Source organism: Arachis ipaensis, chromosome B8, assembly GCF_059453495.1.
Source record: "Arachis ipaensis isolate K30076 ecotype BB chromosome B8, ASM5945349v1, whole genome shotgun sequence".
Lineage (NCBI taxonomy): Eukaryota > Viridiplantae > Streptophyta > Magnoliopsida > Fabales > Fabaceae > Arachis > Arachis ipaensis.
The window spans coordinates 115,170,567-115,185,709 of record NC_142443.1 but is presented as its reverse complement, the minus strand read 5'-3'; positions in this window follow the sequence as shown (position 1 = coordinate 115,185,709).

Here is a 15,143-nt window from a genome sequence, read left to right as displayed (position 1 = left end):
CCTGCAACGATACTCTAATGTCAAAGTTAGAAAAGTGTTTATGACTATGAGGTTGAAAGCTAGGGTTAGGTTGTATACCTTGAGGGAATCGTGGTTCCCCTTTCTTATAGGATTTCGGTGCTCCTTAATTAAATCGGAAAGATACGATACGTATCTGTGACATTAAGTGCCAAAGGTGGCGCGGGCGAAATTTTTGGAACGGGTCGTATCATTGCACAGGTCCCCAATAAGCCGGGTCTGGGGTCTGCCTGTTGTTGGGTTACCTGGTTCGAAGCCTAGGCCCGGAACAATAGCCGCCCAAACATTGCACGCTTAGTTGCAACGACATCATCACGTTTTTGGGGTCCCGAGGTGGTGTTTGTTCATCAGGAGTTCGACTACAGATGACTGGTTTTCAAAAGCTCCTAATCGTGAGAGACGTGCTTGCAATTTTCGAGGGCTCACGTCAGTTCAATGGGAGGGGCATTTATTATCGTGGGACTTAATTTACCATATTGCCCTTCCAGTCCCTTCAACTCACGCTTTTTGGGGTGCCTTCATTTAAACTTTGTTTTTCAGTTTTGCTTTCCTCACTCTTCTAATTCCACTTCTTCTTCTTCGCAAATTTTGTCACCTTCTTCATCTCTCTTTCGCCATTTTCTCCAGTTTCTTTCTTTACTTCGGGCTCTGCTTCGCTTGCTAGGATAATTTTTGCTCCCTATCATTCACTCGCCACCGTTACTATCCAAGTAAGTCCTCGTTTGCTTTGTCGTATGTAAGCTTTTCCTTGTTTTCTATTTGTTTTGCTGCATTGGGTGTGGTGGTTAGTCACTACCGTGGCGGTGGCGTTGGGTGGTTTAGCGGGGGTGCCACTACATTTTTGGCTTGGGGTTTAGGCCATATTTCTTTGTTTATTTCCTTTAGTCTTTCGGCCTTCGTGATTCGGTCGTAGCTTGTAGGCTCACGGTGGTGGTGGTACCCCTATTTGTAGGTATGGTGCAAAGGAGGACCGAGCCTCGGGGACTTAGTTTTTAGGTTGGGGTGTGCCCCGAACATATTTTTGGTACAACACGGAGGTGGTGGGGACCCTCTCGCGTCTCACCGAGGGAGGCCTTTAAGAGCTTCAGAATGCCAGAGCGATCTGTGGAGCGCGGCGGCGGAGGAACAACATGTTCTCTCCCTTCCCGAGCCCCACGAACAGGTCTACTACGTCGATCCGGATGCTCCTCGGGTCCCTGACTGGATGTGAGTTTACAAACTCATGTTTGACGTTGTTGGAGTTTGGTTCCCATTTTCCGACTTCATCACCGGGCTCCATAATCGGTGTAGCGTTGCCCCATCGCAACTCCATCCTAATACCTGGGCCGCTATTAGATGCTTATCCCTGCCGTGGTGGAGGCCTTCTTGTTCTTTTTTTCTCCTGACCGTGCCTTACTGGGAGGACAAATTAAAGAAAGGGTTCATGTCCTTCCGGGTTGTCTAGAGCCGGAAGATTATTGGCCTCTTTGGGACTCGTTTCACGGGTTCAAAGAGGAATATTTTAAGGTACGACCAACCGAGGGTGCGCAAGATAGAGATAGTTCTCGAACAGTTTCACGTCGTGGATGGCAAGCTTTGCCAAGCCCAAGTAGACCTGGTGAGGGCTTGTCAAGAGAAGGAATCGACCAAAGAGGCCAAGGTCAAGGCGGAGAAGTTGGGTCAGGAGGCTGCTAGTAAGGTTAAACGCCTCAAGGATCTAGAGACCTGTTGAGGTCAAAAGGCCGCGAAGGCGAAGAGTTGGGCAGCGAAGGCCAAGAAGAAGATGAAGGCTACTGAGGCTTTGGCGGATACCTTGCAGTAGAGGAACAAAGAGGTCGTCCGAAATGCAAAGGAGGTCATCTCTGCCACAGAGGAATCCCTGAAGTCGTAGGTAGCTCTTCTGGCCCCCGACATCAATGTTTCCCGGATTGGCACTTTCAAGACAATTTGTGACGGCCAGATTGTGGACCTCAACGTTGAAAAGAGGGCGTATGTATTGAACATTTTGTACTTTGTATTTATGCCTAAGGAGCCGACTTGTGTTGAGACCGCATTGTTTGGTACTCCTTTGTAAATGTTGTTTTTGTCTTTAAATATCCACTTGGGTGGCGTTTTGGCTTCCGGGTTGATCAGGCCCATTGCGCCGTTTTTACTACTTAATTATATAAAAAAACGTTTTAAAAGCATAGAACACAGGCATCTATCGTTGTAGGTTTCAGTACTTGTAAAAAACTAAAAACTAAAGAGGAATCTCTTTTAAATTACTTTATTGGGTCTCGTTAAAACTTTCCTTTAGGTCCCTTTCTGGCCAAGAGGTGAGGAAAGAGTATCCATTACGAAATAACTTAATGAAGAAAAATGTAAAGTTCAAAATAGAGTATCAACCTTCCACGATTTGGACTTCTTAAGAGTATAACCTTTTAAGGTTGATGACATTCCAAGTCTTAGGGATGGTCGAATTTTCAAGTCGTTCCAAACGATACGCTGCCTTACTGTATGCTTCCTGGATATGGTAAAGTCCTTCTCACTTTGCTGCCAGCTTGCCCTCTCCGGGATTCCTAGTTCCTATATTGTTTCGTCATAGGACCGAATCTCCCACCTCAAAGGCCCTTTTGATGACGCCCCAGTTATACCTGAGAGACAACCGTTGCTTAAGGGCTGTTTCCCTCAGGTAGGCTAGGACTCGGACCTCATCTAGCAGATCTAGCTCCACTTCTCGGTCAATTGCTCTGAGTGGAATCTAGTACTGGGCTTTCTGATCTCTAATGGGATCACAGCCTCCATGCCGTAAGTTATCTAGAAAGGGTGATTTTATGGTTTATCTTGTGTTAAATTGAGTAGATTTTATCAACTTTTCCTATATTTATTCACTAAAATAGCATGTTTTTATGAATTCTTCCTAAATTGTGCTTAAGAGTCAAAACATGTTTTTTAGGCCCTTAATTTGCTTAATCTAATTCACTTTAATTCTATTTGATGCCTTGATATGTTTGTTGTGTGATTTTATGTTTACAAGGCAAGTATGGATTGAAGAAGTGAGAAAAAAACATGCAAAAGTGAAGAATTCATGAAGAAATAAGGGATGTGTAGAGCTATCATCCCTGACCTCTTCGTACTAAAGTGATCATAACTTGAGTTACAGAGATCCAAATGAAACGGTTCTAGTGGCATTAGAAAGCTAACATCTGGGGCTTCAAAATGATATACAATTATCTATAGTGGACGTGAGTTCACATGCTCGCGTACACAGCCCAAAAGTCGCATACGCGAGAGATGAAGCACGTGACTAGCAACTTCTGGAGCATTTTGGGCCCAATCCAACAGATTTTTTGAAGTATTTCAAGCCAAACTCAAGAAGAAACAAGGGGGGAGCAATTAGGTTCGGTTAGAAACATGTTTTAAGGTAGTTTTGTAGAGAGAAGCTCCCCCTTCTCTCTAGAATTAGGGTAGAATTATGTTAATCTATCTTAGATTTAGAGTTTAATTCTTGTTTTCAATTAGTTTTTATTGCAATTTCTTGTTCTTACATCTTTGTTCTATTAGTTCTTCTTATTAATTTCCCTTTTTATATCACTTTTATGTTTATAAACTCTTGTTGATTTTCACTTTCTTTAATGTAGTTGATGTCTTTTTATGTTTCTTATTGTTTAATTGAGTTGTTATTATTGTTATCTTGCATTTGGTAGCTTTAGATTTTATATTTCTTGCAATTTAATATGTTATTCTTTTATACCTTCCAAGTGTTTGATAACATGCTTGGCTTAGTTTTAGAATAAATTTTTGAGCATTCTTGGCTTGGAAAGAAAAATTAGGCAATCTTGAGTCATTAATACCCAATTTGGATTGGTGATCTAGAGTTGTTAGTTAATCTTGTTTCCATTAAGATTACTTATGGATTGGGGTTAACTAGGCATATTTGACTTTCTTTCGATGCAAAGATAACGTAATGGGCTTAGCTCTTAGTAATTATTGTGTTATGGTTAATGACTAGGATAGAAAACCTTGATTCTCAATCCTTGCCATGAATGCCTCTTTAGTAATTGTTATCTTTAGTTGTTTGATTTATTTTATTGTCATTTAAATTTCTAGCCATTTAATTTCTTGCCTTTTTATCATCAACCCACTTGATCTCATAACCAATAATTAAGCACTCGATTGTAATTCCTAGGGAGAACGACCCGGGAGTAATACTTTCGGTTAATTTTTATTGGTTTGAACTTGTGACAACCAAAATTAAACTTTGATTGAGGGTTAGTTGTCGGTTTAGAACTATACTTCGACTTGATCTTTATTGATAAATTCTAGACCGACATAAATTCTACTCATCAAAGGAGTTTCCCATATTGCTGACTGTGGAGAGGTGCAGTAGGACCAGAGGATTGAGCTGAGTTCTTCCGCCTAATCACCCTTCTTTTGTTCCAACCTCTTCTTGATACCATTTAGGATTACCTTGTTAGTAGCCTCTACCTGGCCATTGGCTTGAGGGTGTTCGATGGAGGAGAAGTGGTTTCGAATCCCCAACCCCTCGAGAAGACTCCAAAATTTTTTGTTGATGAACTGGGTGCTGTTGTCGAAGATGATGACTTCCAGGATCCCGAAATAGCGGACCACTTGCTTCCAGAAGAACTTTTTAGACTGGGCTGTCGTTATTGCGGCCATGGCCGCTGCCTCGATCCACTTGGTGAAGTAATCAATGGCCACTATGAGATATTTAAGCTGGCCCCGCGCGGTTGAGAAGGGTCCCATGAGGTCGATCCCCCAGATGGCGAAAGGTCGGGAGGCTGTGATGGGCGATAACTCCTTTGTGGAGACCTTATGAAAATTGTCGTTCTCCTAATACTTAACCCCCAATCTGACAAGCTTCATCACCTCTTGGGTTATCATGGGCCAATAATACCTGGCCCTTACAACTTTTTGAGTGATGGCCTCCCCCCCATATGATGGCTGCAACATCTCTCGTGAATCTCCCTCATCACATAATTTGTCTGTTCGAGGCATAGGCATTTCAGGAAGGGCTAGGAAGCTTCCCTTTAGTATAAAGTCCCCTGGATTATCGTGTATTTGACAGCCTTTCTTTTTATCCATTTTGTTCCGATGCATCATCGGGAAGCTTTTCCTCCTCTAAGTATTGTCAGATGGGCGTGGTCCAGTTGGCATCCTCTACTACACCCACCGCTAAGGTTACCAATGGTTCTGTGACCGCCTCATGGATGAGAGAGTGATTTCCTCCCGAGGTCTTGGTACTGGCCAGCTTTGTTAGCAAGTCTATCCTAGCATTTCTTTCTTGGGAAACATGCTGAACTATCACCTTTCCAAAGCTGGTACCCAATTCTCTAGCTTTTTCTAAGTACTTCTGGAGGAATAGATCCCGGGCTTGGTAGGTACTTTTGATCTGTGATGTGACCACTTACGAATCGCTTTTGACGAGCAAACTTTCAACCTTGAGTTCCCTGGCTAATGAGAGCCCAGCTAAGATGACTTCGTACTCAGCTTGATTGTTCGACATTGGGAATTTGTATTTGATATATTGCTCGTACAAAAGCCTGTCTCAGTTTTCCATAATCACTCCGCCCCGCCTGAGACATTATTGGATGCTCTATCTACATGGAGTTTCCACTATTGGGTCGAATGGTCGGCATCGGGGCTGGCCATCTCGGCCAAGAAGTCAGCCATGGCCAGGGATTTGATAGCATGCCTCGTTGACCATGTCATCATTTTTCCCTTCAGGTCAGGTTTTTACAGCACCTTCCTGATGAGCTGGTCGATCCGTACCACGATCGGGTGGCTTTGGAAGTATTGCCTAAGCCACCGAGATGAGACAAGTACGGCAAAAGCTAATTTTTCTAATCCCAAGTATCGATTTTTCATGTTTTGGAAAACCTTGCTAATCAAGTATACCGGGAGATGTCGGCTCCTAGCTTCCCTTATGAGCACCGCGCCCATGGTTTCATCTAAGATCACCAGGTATAGATATAATGGCTCTCCAACTTGTGGTTTTGACAACACTGGTGGCTCTGACAAAAGTTTCTTGAAGTGTTGGAAAGCAATTTTGCACTCCTCTATTCATTGGAAAACGATCCCCTTTTTTCATCAAGTTGAAGAAGGGAAGAGTCCTTTGCGTCGAGACCCCGAGAAATCGTGAAAGGGCCGCAAATCTCCCTGATAGTCTTTGAATATCTTTGATGGACCCTAGGCTAGCCATCTGGATAATTGCGTCACATTTCTCCGAGTCGGCTTTGACCTTCGCTGGGTTAGCATAAACCCGATGAACTTACCCACTTCCATTACGAAGGCACACTTTGCCGGAGTTAGGCGCATCTTGTGTCACGTAGGGATCCGAAGATCTGATGGAGGTCATTTAGTAGTGTTCCCGACTCGGCAATTTTGACGAGTATATCATCCACATATACTTCTATCGTCTTGCCGATATGATTATGGAAGATTTTGGTCATCAGCCGTTGGTACATGGCCACCGTGTTCTTTAGACCAAAATGCGTCACTGTATAGCAGTAAATGCCATCCGGGGTAATGACTGTTGTTTTTTCTCATCTGGTGGATGCATCGGTATCTGATTGTACCCGAAATATGCATCCATGAAGCTCAAGTAGTTATACCTAGATGAGGAGTCGACATGGCTGTCAATGTTGCGCAGTAGGAAGGAGTCCTTGGGACAAGCCTTGTTAAGATCTGAGTAGTCGACGCACATCCTCCACTTACCGTCGGGCTTCCGAACCATAACCACATTCGATAGCCAAGTGGGGTATATAGCTCTCGAACAAAACCGGCTTGTAGGAGGATGGCTCTTTGTCTTTTTACTTCAACCGCTCTATTTATCGGCATCTTTTGCTGCTTCTGTGCTACTGGTTTTGCATCCACCTTCATGGCCAGTTGGTGAAACATGAAACCGGGGTCTAGGCCGGGCAGGTCCGCCAGTGTCAACATGAAGAGATCCCTATTCTCTCTTAGGAGGGATGCCAAAAGAGCCTTTAGTTTGTACAGTAGGCTGCAATTGACGAAAGTGTACTTGTCCACTGTCTCCCCGACTTGCACCTTTTCAAGATCCTCTTCTAGCTCTGGCCTGGGTCATTCTTCTATCCTTGCATCTAGATCTACCACGAACACTTTGGTGGCATCGCAAGATTTTTTTTTCAGAGGCTCAGGCTGGTGTGATCATAGGCTACTGCCGCCTCCAAATTGCCGTAGATGGTTCCAACGGTGTCGTCGTCTGCCCAAAACTTCATGGTTAGGTATCTTGTGAATATTATCACGTAGAAGTCATTGAGTGTCTTTCTCCCTAAAGTGACGTTGTAAGTGGTAGAATCTTTCAAGACAATAAAGTCGGCCATGACAGTTCGTCTCTTGACCCCGTTTCCTATGGTGATTGGGAGCTTGACCGCCCTGTCCGACTTGATGAAGAAATCTCCCAGGCCTACCATCCCATTCTGGTGGGGGTGGAAGTCGGAGTCCTAGAGCCCGAATGCGTCGAAAGCATTTCTAAGTAGGATGTTTGAATCAACGCTAGTGTCTACTAGTATCTTTTTTACAATCCTAAATCCTATCCTGGCCGTGATAACCTTGGGGGTTGTCAGCTACATCATGGATCCGGCAATCCTACACTCGGAATGTGAAATCAGGAAAGGTAGGTGGTGCACAGTGTTTCGAGGCGGTTGCTGTGAAGATCTTAAGCTCTTTCTTCTGGGAGGCCCTCGACTTCTCGCTTGACCTTCCCACCACCACATTGACTATGATGGTGGGGTCCGCCTCGGTCTCTTCCCTTGATGGCTGTCTGGCGTCTCGGGGGTTGCAGCCCTCTCCCGTTTTCAGGGATCTCTCCCTCACATATTTTCGAGGTTCGTGTATTATTTTCACGAATTCAGAGAATTTTCCATGATGGATGGCTTGTTCCAAGGCATCCTTTAGGTCAAAACAATCTTGAGTCCTATGCATGTACCTTTGGTGGTAATCGTAGTATAGGGACTTGTTTCCTCTGATCTATTTCTTGAGCTGTTGTGCTTTCAGGATTATGCCACGATCGACTATCTGCTGGTAAACTTTAGTGATAGGAGCAGTTAGAGGGGTGTAGTTGGTGAACTTTTCGATCTTTGAAGGTTAGGGAGGTCTTCTCGATTGCTCTTTGGCTCCTTCCTTCGAGAAAGGGAGGCTCACCGCCTGACAGTGAGGTACAGAGGTTGAGGCATTTCATTTGTTGACTGCCATGACCTAGCTAACTTCTTCATCATTTATATACTCCCTTACCATGTTTTGGATTTCATGCATGGTCCATACGGGCTTGGTGGTTAGGTGTTTTCGAAAGTCCTTGTTTGTTAGCCCGTTGGTTAGGCAGAGGCTGGCCACCAAGTCTATTAGGTCGTCGATCTCTCAACATTCGTTGTTGAAACGATCCAAGTACTTCTTGGTGGACTCGTTTTCGCGTTAAGTAACACCTAAGAGGTTTATAGGGTGTTTGGCCTTCGCGATCCTAGACGTGAATTGGGCCAGGAATCTTTGGGATATAACGGTAAAGTCTTCGATGGATCCTTGAGGTAAGGAGTTAAACTACTTGACAGCCGGTCCGACGAGCGTTACTTGCACCCATGACTACAGGCTCGTGGCGTCGTCTTCTTTTTTTGGTCATAGATCTCTTGTGCTTCCATTCTCGCGATCCAAGGTGTTCTTGGCATGGAAAGCGCGAGTCATTTGTCCGGGTTGGGTCAGTCCTATCTCGCCGCCTCCTTGTCTGTGGCTCTAAGGGATCTACTGAGGTCTCTCTCGGTGGATGGTCCCTGAATAGCCCTCCGACGACAGCTAGAAATGATCCCTGGCTGCTACCTCCCCCTCTAGGTTCTGCAATCAGTGGCGCAACTCCTGGATAATCCGGGATTTGTCTGACCTAGTTCTCCCGAAAAGGGTTGGGAGCCAGCTTCTGGGTCCAAATTTTGGCGGCTTTGTGGCTGGTGATTGGGTGTTACCGTTGTGTGGACCACACTCGGGACCCAAACCTTGGCCGCAGCGACGTCATCTTGGGGGTTGTGTTCGTCGATGATCTCTTCCGAGTTCCGGTCACCCATGGGTCTGGATGCCCTAGCAGTTTCTCGCTTGCTGGGTCCCCACAGACAACACCCATATTCAGGTCGGACCTGACTCGATGGGACCACGACCAGGCAGTCGGTGTTCCATGGCTAGTGCTCCTCCGGGACGTTAAGTGAAAATCGGATGGGGGGTGAACCTATAATGATACTTTGATGCCAAAGTTAGAAAAATGTCTATGAGGTTGAAAGCTAGGGTTAGGTTTCTTACCTTGGGGAATCGTGGTTCCCCTTCTTATAGGACTCCGATTCTCCTTAAATTGGAAAGATACGATGCGTATCCGTGACATTAAGTGCCGGAGGTAGCGTGGTGTGGGATTTAGAATTCCCGTAGCTTAACCGGCAAGTGCATTGGGTCATCCAAGTAATACCTCAGGTGAGTGAGAGTTGATCCCATGAGGATTGTTGGACTAAGCAACAATGGTTATCCAATTGGCTTAGTCAGGCGAACAGAAAAGGGTTGTTGATGGTTGAAAGCTCATAAAACATTAGACAAGAAAATAAAGAAAGCAATTAAAAGGTTTGGTGTGAAAACAGTGAGAGAAAACAGTTAAAGCTTTGGAGATGTTTACTTTTCTGGATTAAAAGTTCTTACCAACTATTTTAACAATGCATGATTCATTCCATGGCAAACTGTAATGGACTAAACCCTAATCTCTTAGTGATTTAGCCTCTTCTAACCTTCATTAACCGCCACTCTCGTGGTCACTTAATTCCAATTAGAGGGTTAAGTTCAAAACTAGTTTATGGCCACAAAAATCCTAATGACCCAAAGCTAACAGGATTATATGTCACATATCCCAATTAGTTCATGTAATTAGCAATTTAGGAGAAATTTATTTTCAATCTGTTGTTCAGGCGAGATAACTCTCTCGAGAATCACAAGAACTCATGTAGAAAAAAGGTCATACTCTCGTTCCACCTAGATTCATAAGATTAAGAACGAAAACAATCCTTGAAATTGAATCAATACATTAATTAAAATAGAAAAGCATTAGTTCTAATCCATAGAAATAAATAGAGCTCCTAACCTTAATAAAAGAGATTTAGTTGCTCATGACTTATAGAGAAACTAGGGTTCTAAAACGTAAAACGTACGGAAGAGAGAGGGTCCGAGATGATCTTTTCCCTTTTTATACTAACCTAATTTGATTTGGAAACAAAATAAAATAATAAAACCTAAAACTAAAAGATATTGTTTGTAAATAAAAATTAAAAAAAAAAAATGAAATATAACTAATAAATGCTCAATCCATTTGAGATGCCAAAAGAGGGGAATTCGGTCAAGCTTGTTGGCGCTAAACGCTGGCTAGGCGTTTAATGCCTAGGGGGTGCTGCTAGCTTTTTTTCTTTTTGCTCCAAACTCTACCAAATTACTCCGAATTTCACCTGAAATCATAAAAACACCAAAACAACTTCAAGTAGCATCCAAGGAGGATTTTTTTTGCACTGAAATCAAGTAAAACTAAATAAAATCTAACTAAAAACAACTGGAGAATGACAAGAAAAAGGATACAAGATGCTCACGCATCATAGCGCAAGCAGAATTTTTGGAACGGACCTTATCATCGCGCGGTCCCTGATAAGCGGAGTTTGGGGTCCGCCCATTGTTGGGCCACCCGGTCCGGATCCCAGGCCCGGAATAATATCTTTCATCACGTCGAATATCCCATATCTCACTCCCTTCATAGCTGTAATGGAAGAAGATACGCGTTATTCTATTATGGTTCTTTGAACAAATATACATATGGCTCTAAAATAGTAGAAACGAGAACTTGATCGATTCTTTTATTTTCTTCATGTTTTTAAAGGAAAATTTCAACGACCAAAATCAATAAATAACAATAAAATTAGGATTTTTTTCTGAAATAAAAAATATTATTTCCAAATACAAATTATTTTAACTTTTAATACCAGGATATGTTTTTTTCTTGTAATTTTAGACAAGTTCGCCGCACCCCCTGGCGAACTCTATTATTTTTATAGAGTTTGCCGCACCCCCAACAGACTTCAAAATTTATACGAAGTTCGCCGCACCCCCGGCGAACTTCACCTTAAATTCGCAAAATAAAAGCATGGGCTGTAGAGAATCGAGCTCAACACCAATATTTCATTCTTCTCATTGGTTCTCGTATTGTTATTGTTTCTCTAGAATGTCTACAAATCCGTTGTTTCTCGTATTGTTTGGACAACCAATAATTATGTACATGGGACTAGAAATCAACAATCTAACAGTGTTGAAGAATTTGATATTGCATTCCATTGGACAACAACACATGAAAAGAGTGAAATTTACTACAGATATCAAATTGATGTAGACGACACTTTGTTTTATAAAAGGTATATTACAATTGTCTTTGTTATTTAGTTATTATTTTTATTAGGCCATAGTTTTGAAATTTTTTCCTGTTGTTTTAAATAAGGTATCAGTTACGTGATGATGAGGACGTACGTCTAATAAGGTCGTGGCACAACTGATGGACAAATGTCCATCTGTTGGAATTATTCGTGTTTCTAGTTGAGTTGGGTGGACGAGGATCATCTACAGATACTGTGGATGATAGTCCGTTAAGTGGACATGTTAAAAGAAATATTAAAAGGACGATGGTTAATATAAAGGGGAATGCTAGGGGGACAATGACTTTGTTGAACAATATGAACAACCACCAATCAAATAAAAACACACTACACCTCCAAATTAACCCTCTAAATTTTAATATTAAAATAACTATCCGATATATCTATTGTTTACATTGTTTAATATTTTCATTGTTTACCTATACTTTTCCTAATATAAATATGCTACCTGAAGGTAGTCAAGAGGGATCAAACGTTGACCTTCTTAATGCTGGCATGATGCAAGATAATGATAAAAGTCATAAGGGTTCTGCTATCAGGAATCCGATGATGGATCCCTATGAAGACATATTTAAACTAATTGTCTACCTTACATCTTAATCAGTTTATAAACTTACTAACGTGTAAACTAACTAAAAATTAACTAATAAGTTACTCTAACTAATATGATAGACCATTTCTTCTTGTAATTTCTTGTACTTTCATGTACTTACATTCTCTAATTAATTCTATCATTCCCTATCAGCAGCACACAACCTTTGGTGGTTCCTAAACCATAGTTTGACTTTTTTGACTCGAAGTCGCTGCCAATTACAATAAGTAGTGCTACTGTGAATTTAAGAACTTTAATTTCGGAAAGGTAAAATATAGATTAGAAGAGAATATGATATTGAAGAATAACATTGTCACTTAATGAAAATAATATGGTCCTTCTCCTTAAATAAATTTTATTATGGTTGGTTGATGAACCACGATTTTATGACTTATTTTGGATTGAATCGAGTGAATTTTATCAACTTTAGTCACACTTATTCATATAATTTGCATGTTTTTAAGTTCCCTTTCGAATTTTGTGCTATGATTGAAAACATGCTTTCTAGGCCTTTAAATTACTAATTTTTTTAATCCTCTCATGTTACCATTCGATGCCGTGATGCGTTTGTTGAGTGATCTCAAGGTTATAGGGCTGGAATGACATGGAGGATGGAGAGGAAGCATGCTAAAGAGGAAGGAACACAAGAAATTGAAGTTTGAAGAAGTTGGTCCCGATGCGTACGCGTGGCTGACGCGTACGCGTGGTGAGTGTCACGTGCCTCAGTAAAGGGAATACGCTGGGGGCAATTTTTGGGCTACTTTTAGTCCAATTTCAAGCTCGAAAATGAAGACAAGAGGCTGGGGATGGAGCTGGGACAGACACAATTCACTTTAATTTTAGTTTTTCGATTAGTTTTTGAATTCTAGTGAGAGAAACTCTTACTTCTCTCTAGGGTTTTGGTTTTCTTAGTTTACTTTCAATTGGATCTTGAGAGAAACTGCTACTACCTTCACACCTAGTTATTTTCCTTATAATTTTCTTCTTTAATTCCTATAGTAATCTTTTCAATTTGGTTATCTTAAACTCATATTTGGATCTTGTTAATCTTGAATTTTATTAATGCATTGAGTTATTTCCATATCCATTGTTATTACTTGTTTTGTTATTGTTGATTATTGTTAGTGGTAACTTGAATTAGATTATTTTCTCACTTTTATCATGTCTTTTATTTTTGCTCACCAAGTGTTTGAGGAAATGTCATCTATGATCATGGAGTAGATTTCCTTGGTTTGGGGTTGAGTAATTAGAGCCTCTTGAATTGTTATACTTAAGTGTTGATTGGTAATTGAAGATTGTTAATTAGCTTGAACCTCACCAACTCTAGTCTCTCTCCATGAAGTGACTAGGACTTGTGAGCTAAAGTTAATTGTGTTCACTTGACTTTCTTTCAATCCATAGAGGATAACTAAGTGAGAGCAATGAGCCTTTACCATCACACTTAGGAAAGACAATGAGGATAGAAATTCCTTTTCTCACCCCTAACCAAGACTTTTTATATTGATTAACTGTCAATTCTTGCTAGTTATTTATTGTTCTAATTTCTAATTATTTATTTTTCTTGCTCTCAACTTCGAAAATTCCAAGAAAATCCTAACTAATGATGTGCATCTTGTTTCAACTCCTTTGGAAGACGACCCAGAATTTTACTCCTGGTTATTTATTTTATTTGTGACACACATTTTAACTTGACCAGCGAAAATCTTGTCGGTTGGGACTATATTTTGCGACGTTAATTTGGAAGAAACTTTTTGGTAATTCTTGACCGACATTTATCCGCTTGTTATTGGTTGCCGCCAACGATAGGTAGTACTATTGTGAATTTGAGAACTTTAATTTCGAGAAGGTAAAATATAGATAAAAAAAATATAATGTTAAAGAATTACATCATCACTTAATAAAAATAACATGACCCTTCTTTTTAAATAAAATTTATTATGGTCTTTATTAAAAATTTAAATATGTTTGGTCCTTCTTTTTAATTAACCTTTTATTAGTGGTCGTTATTGCTAATTCTTCCTAAATTTTAATGTCATGTTGGAGACGATTCACAATTAGAAAAACTAATTTTTAATGTCAATTCACAATTTTAGTTAAACATTTTTTAGTTAGAATTACAAAACTTATATCATTATATTTCTATTTAACAGATACATTTTTTTTTTGTTTATATTTGCAAAATAATCAAACCTCTTATTAACAAGTTTCTAAATCATTTTTTTATTTTAATATGTGATTACATAAATAGAAAATTAATTATTTAGGAACTTATTAATAAAATATATGGCTATTTTGCAAATATAAATTAAAGGGTTTGTCGTTAAAATAGATGTATAATGATGTAGGTTTTATAATTTTAAAAGGTAAACTACTAAAATTATCTCCAATTTTTTAAGAGGCTAACATCTTTGATAACAATAAAAATATTTTTAAAATATTATAAAATATGATAAAAGTAGTAAAAAAAATATTATTTTTTATAAAAGATAAATAATTTTTGTATTTGACTTATAAATTTGAGCCAAAATTTTGTTAGAATATTTAGATAATTATTTAAAAAATATATAAAAAATCAGATAAAAATTTGATCTTTAAATTTATTTTTTATTTTTTTTGGCTATTAGTATTAACAAAAATAAAACCTAAAAAAAATATAATTGGCGTAAAATCATCAAATTTTGTAATAATTAAATATTTTATTTTTTTAATTATATTTATAAAAAATTACATCAAAATTTAATTTTTAAGACATTTTTAAAAATGTATTTATCGTTAAATATTTTTATCGTATTTTAAATTATTTTAAAGATATTTTTATCATTAATAATGATTTTATCTTATCTATAAAAATATTTTTAAATTTTGTTATCGATAAAATTATTTTTAAATAATTTAAAAAACAAACAAAAAAAATACTCAACTGTAAAAAAATATAAAAAATTAATAAAAAAATATGAGATGACTCGCTTGTCAGAAACACAAAAAGAAGTTCTATTTATTGTATCACTATTTTTCGTAAAGGTGGAATATTTTTATCTATAATGAAATTTTGGAACATTTTTATTGGCTAAAAATTAATTCAGCCGCATTTTTTTGGTTTACTCTTTGAA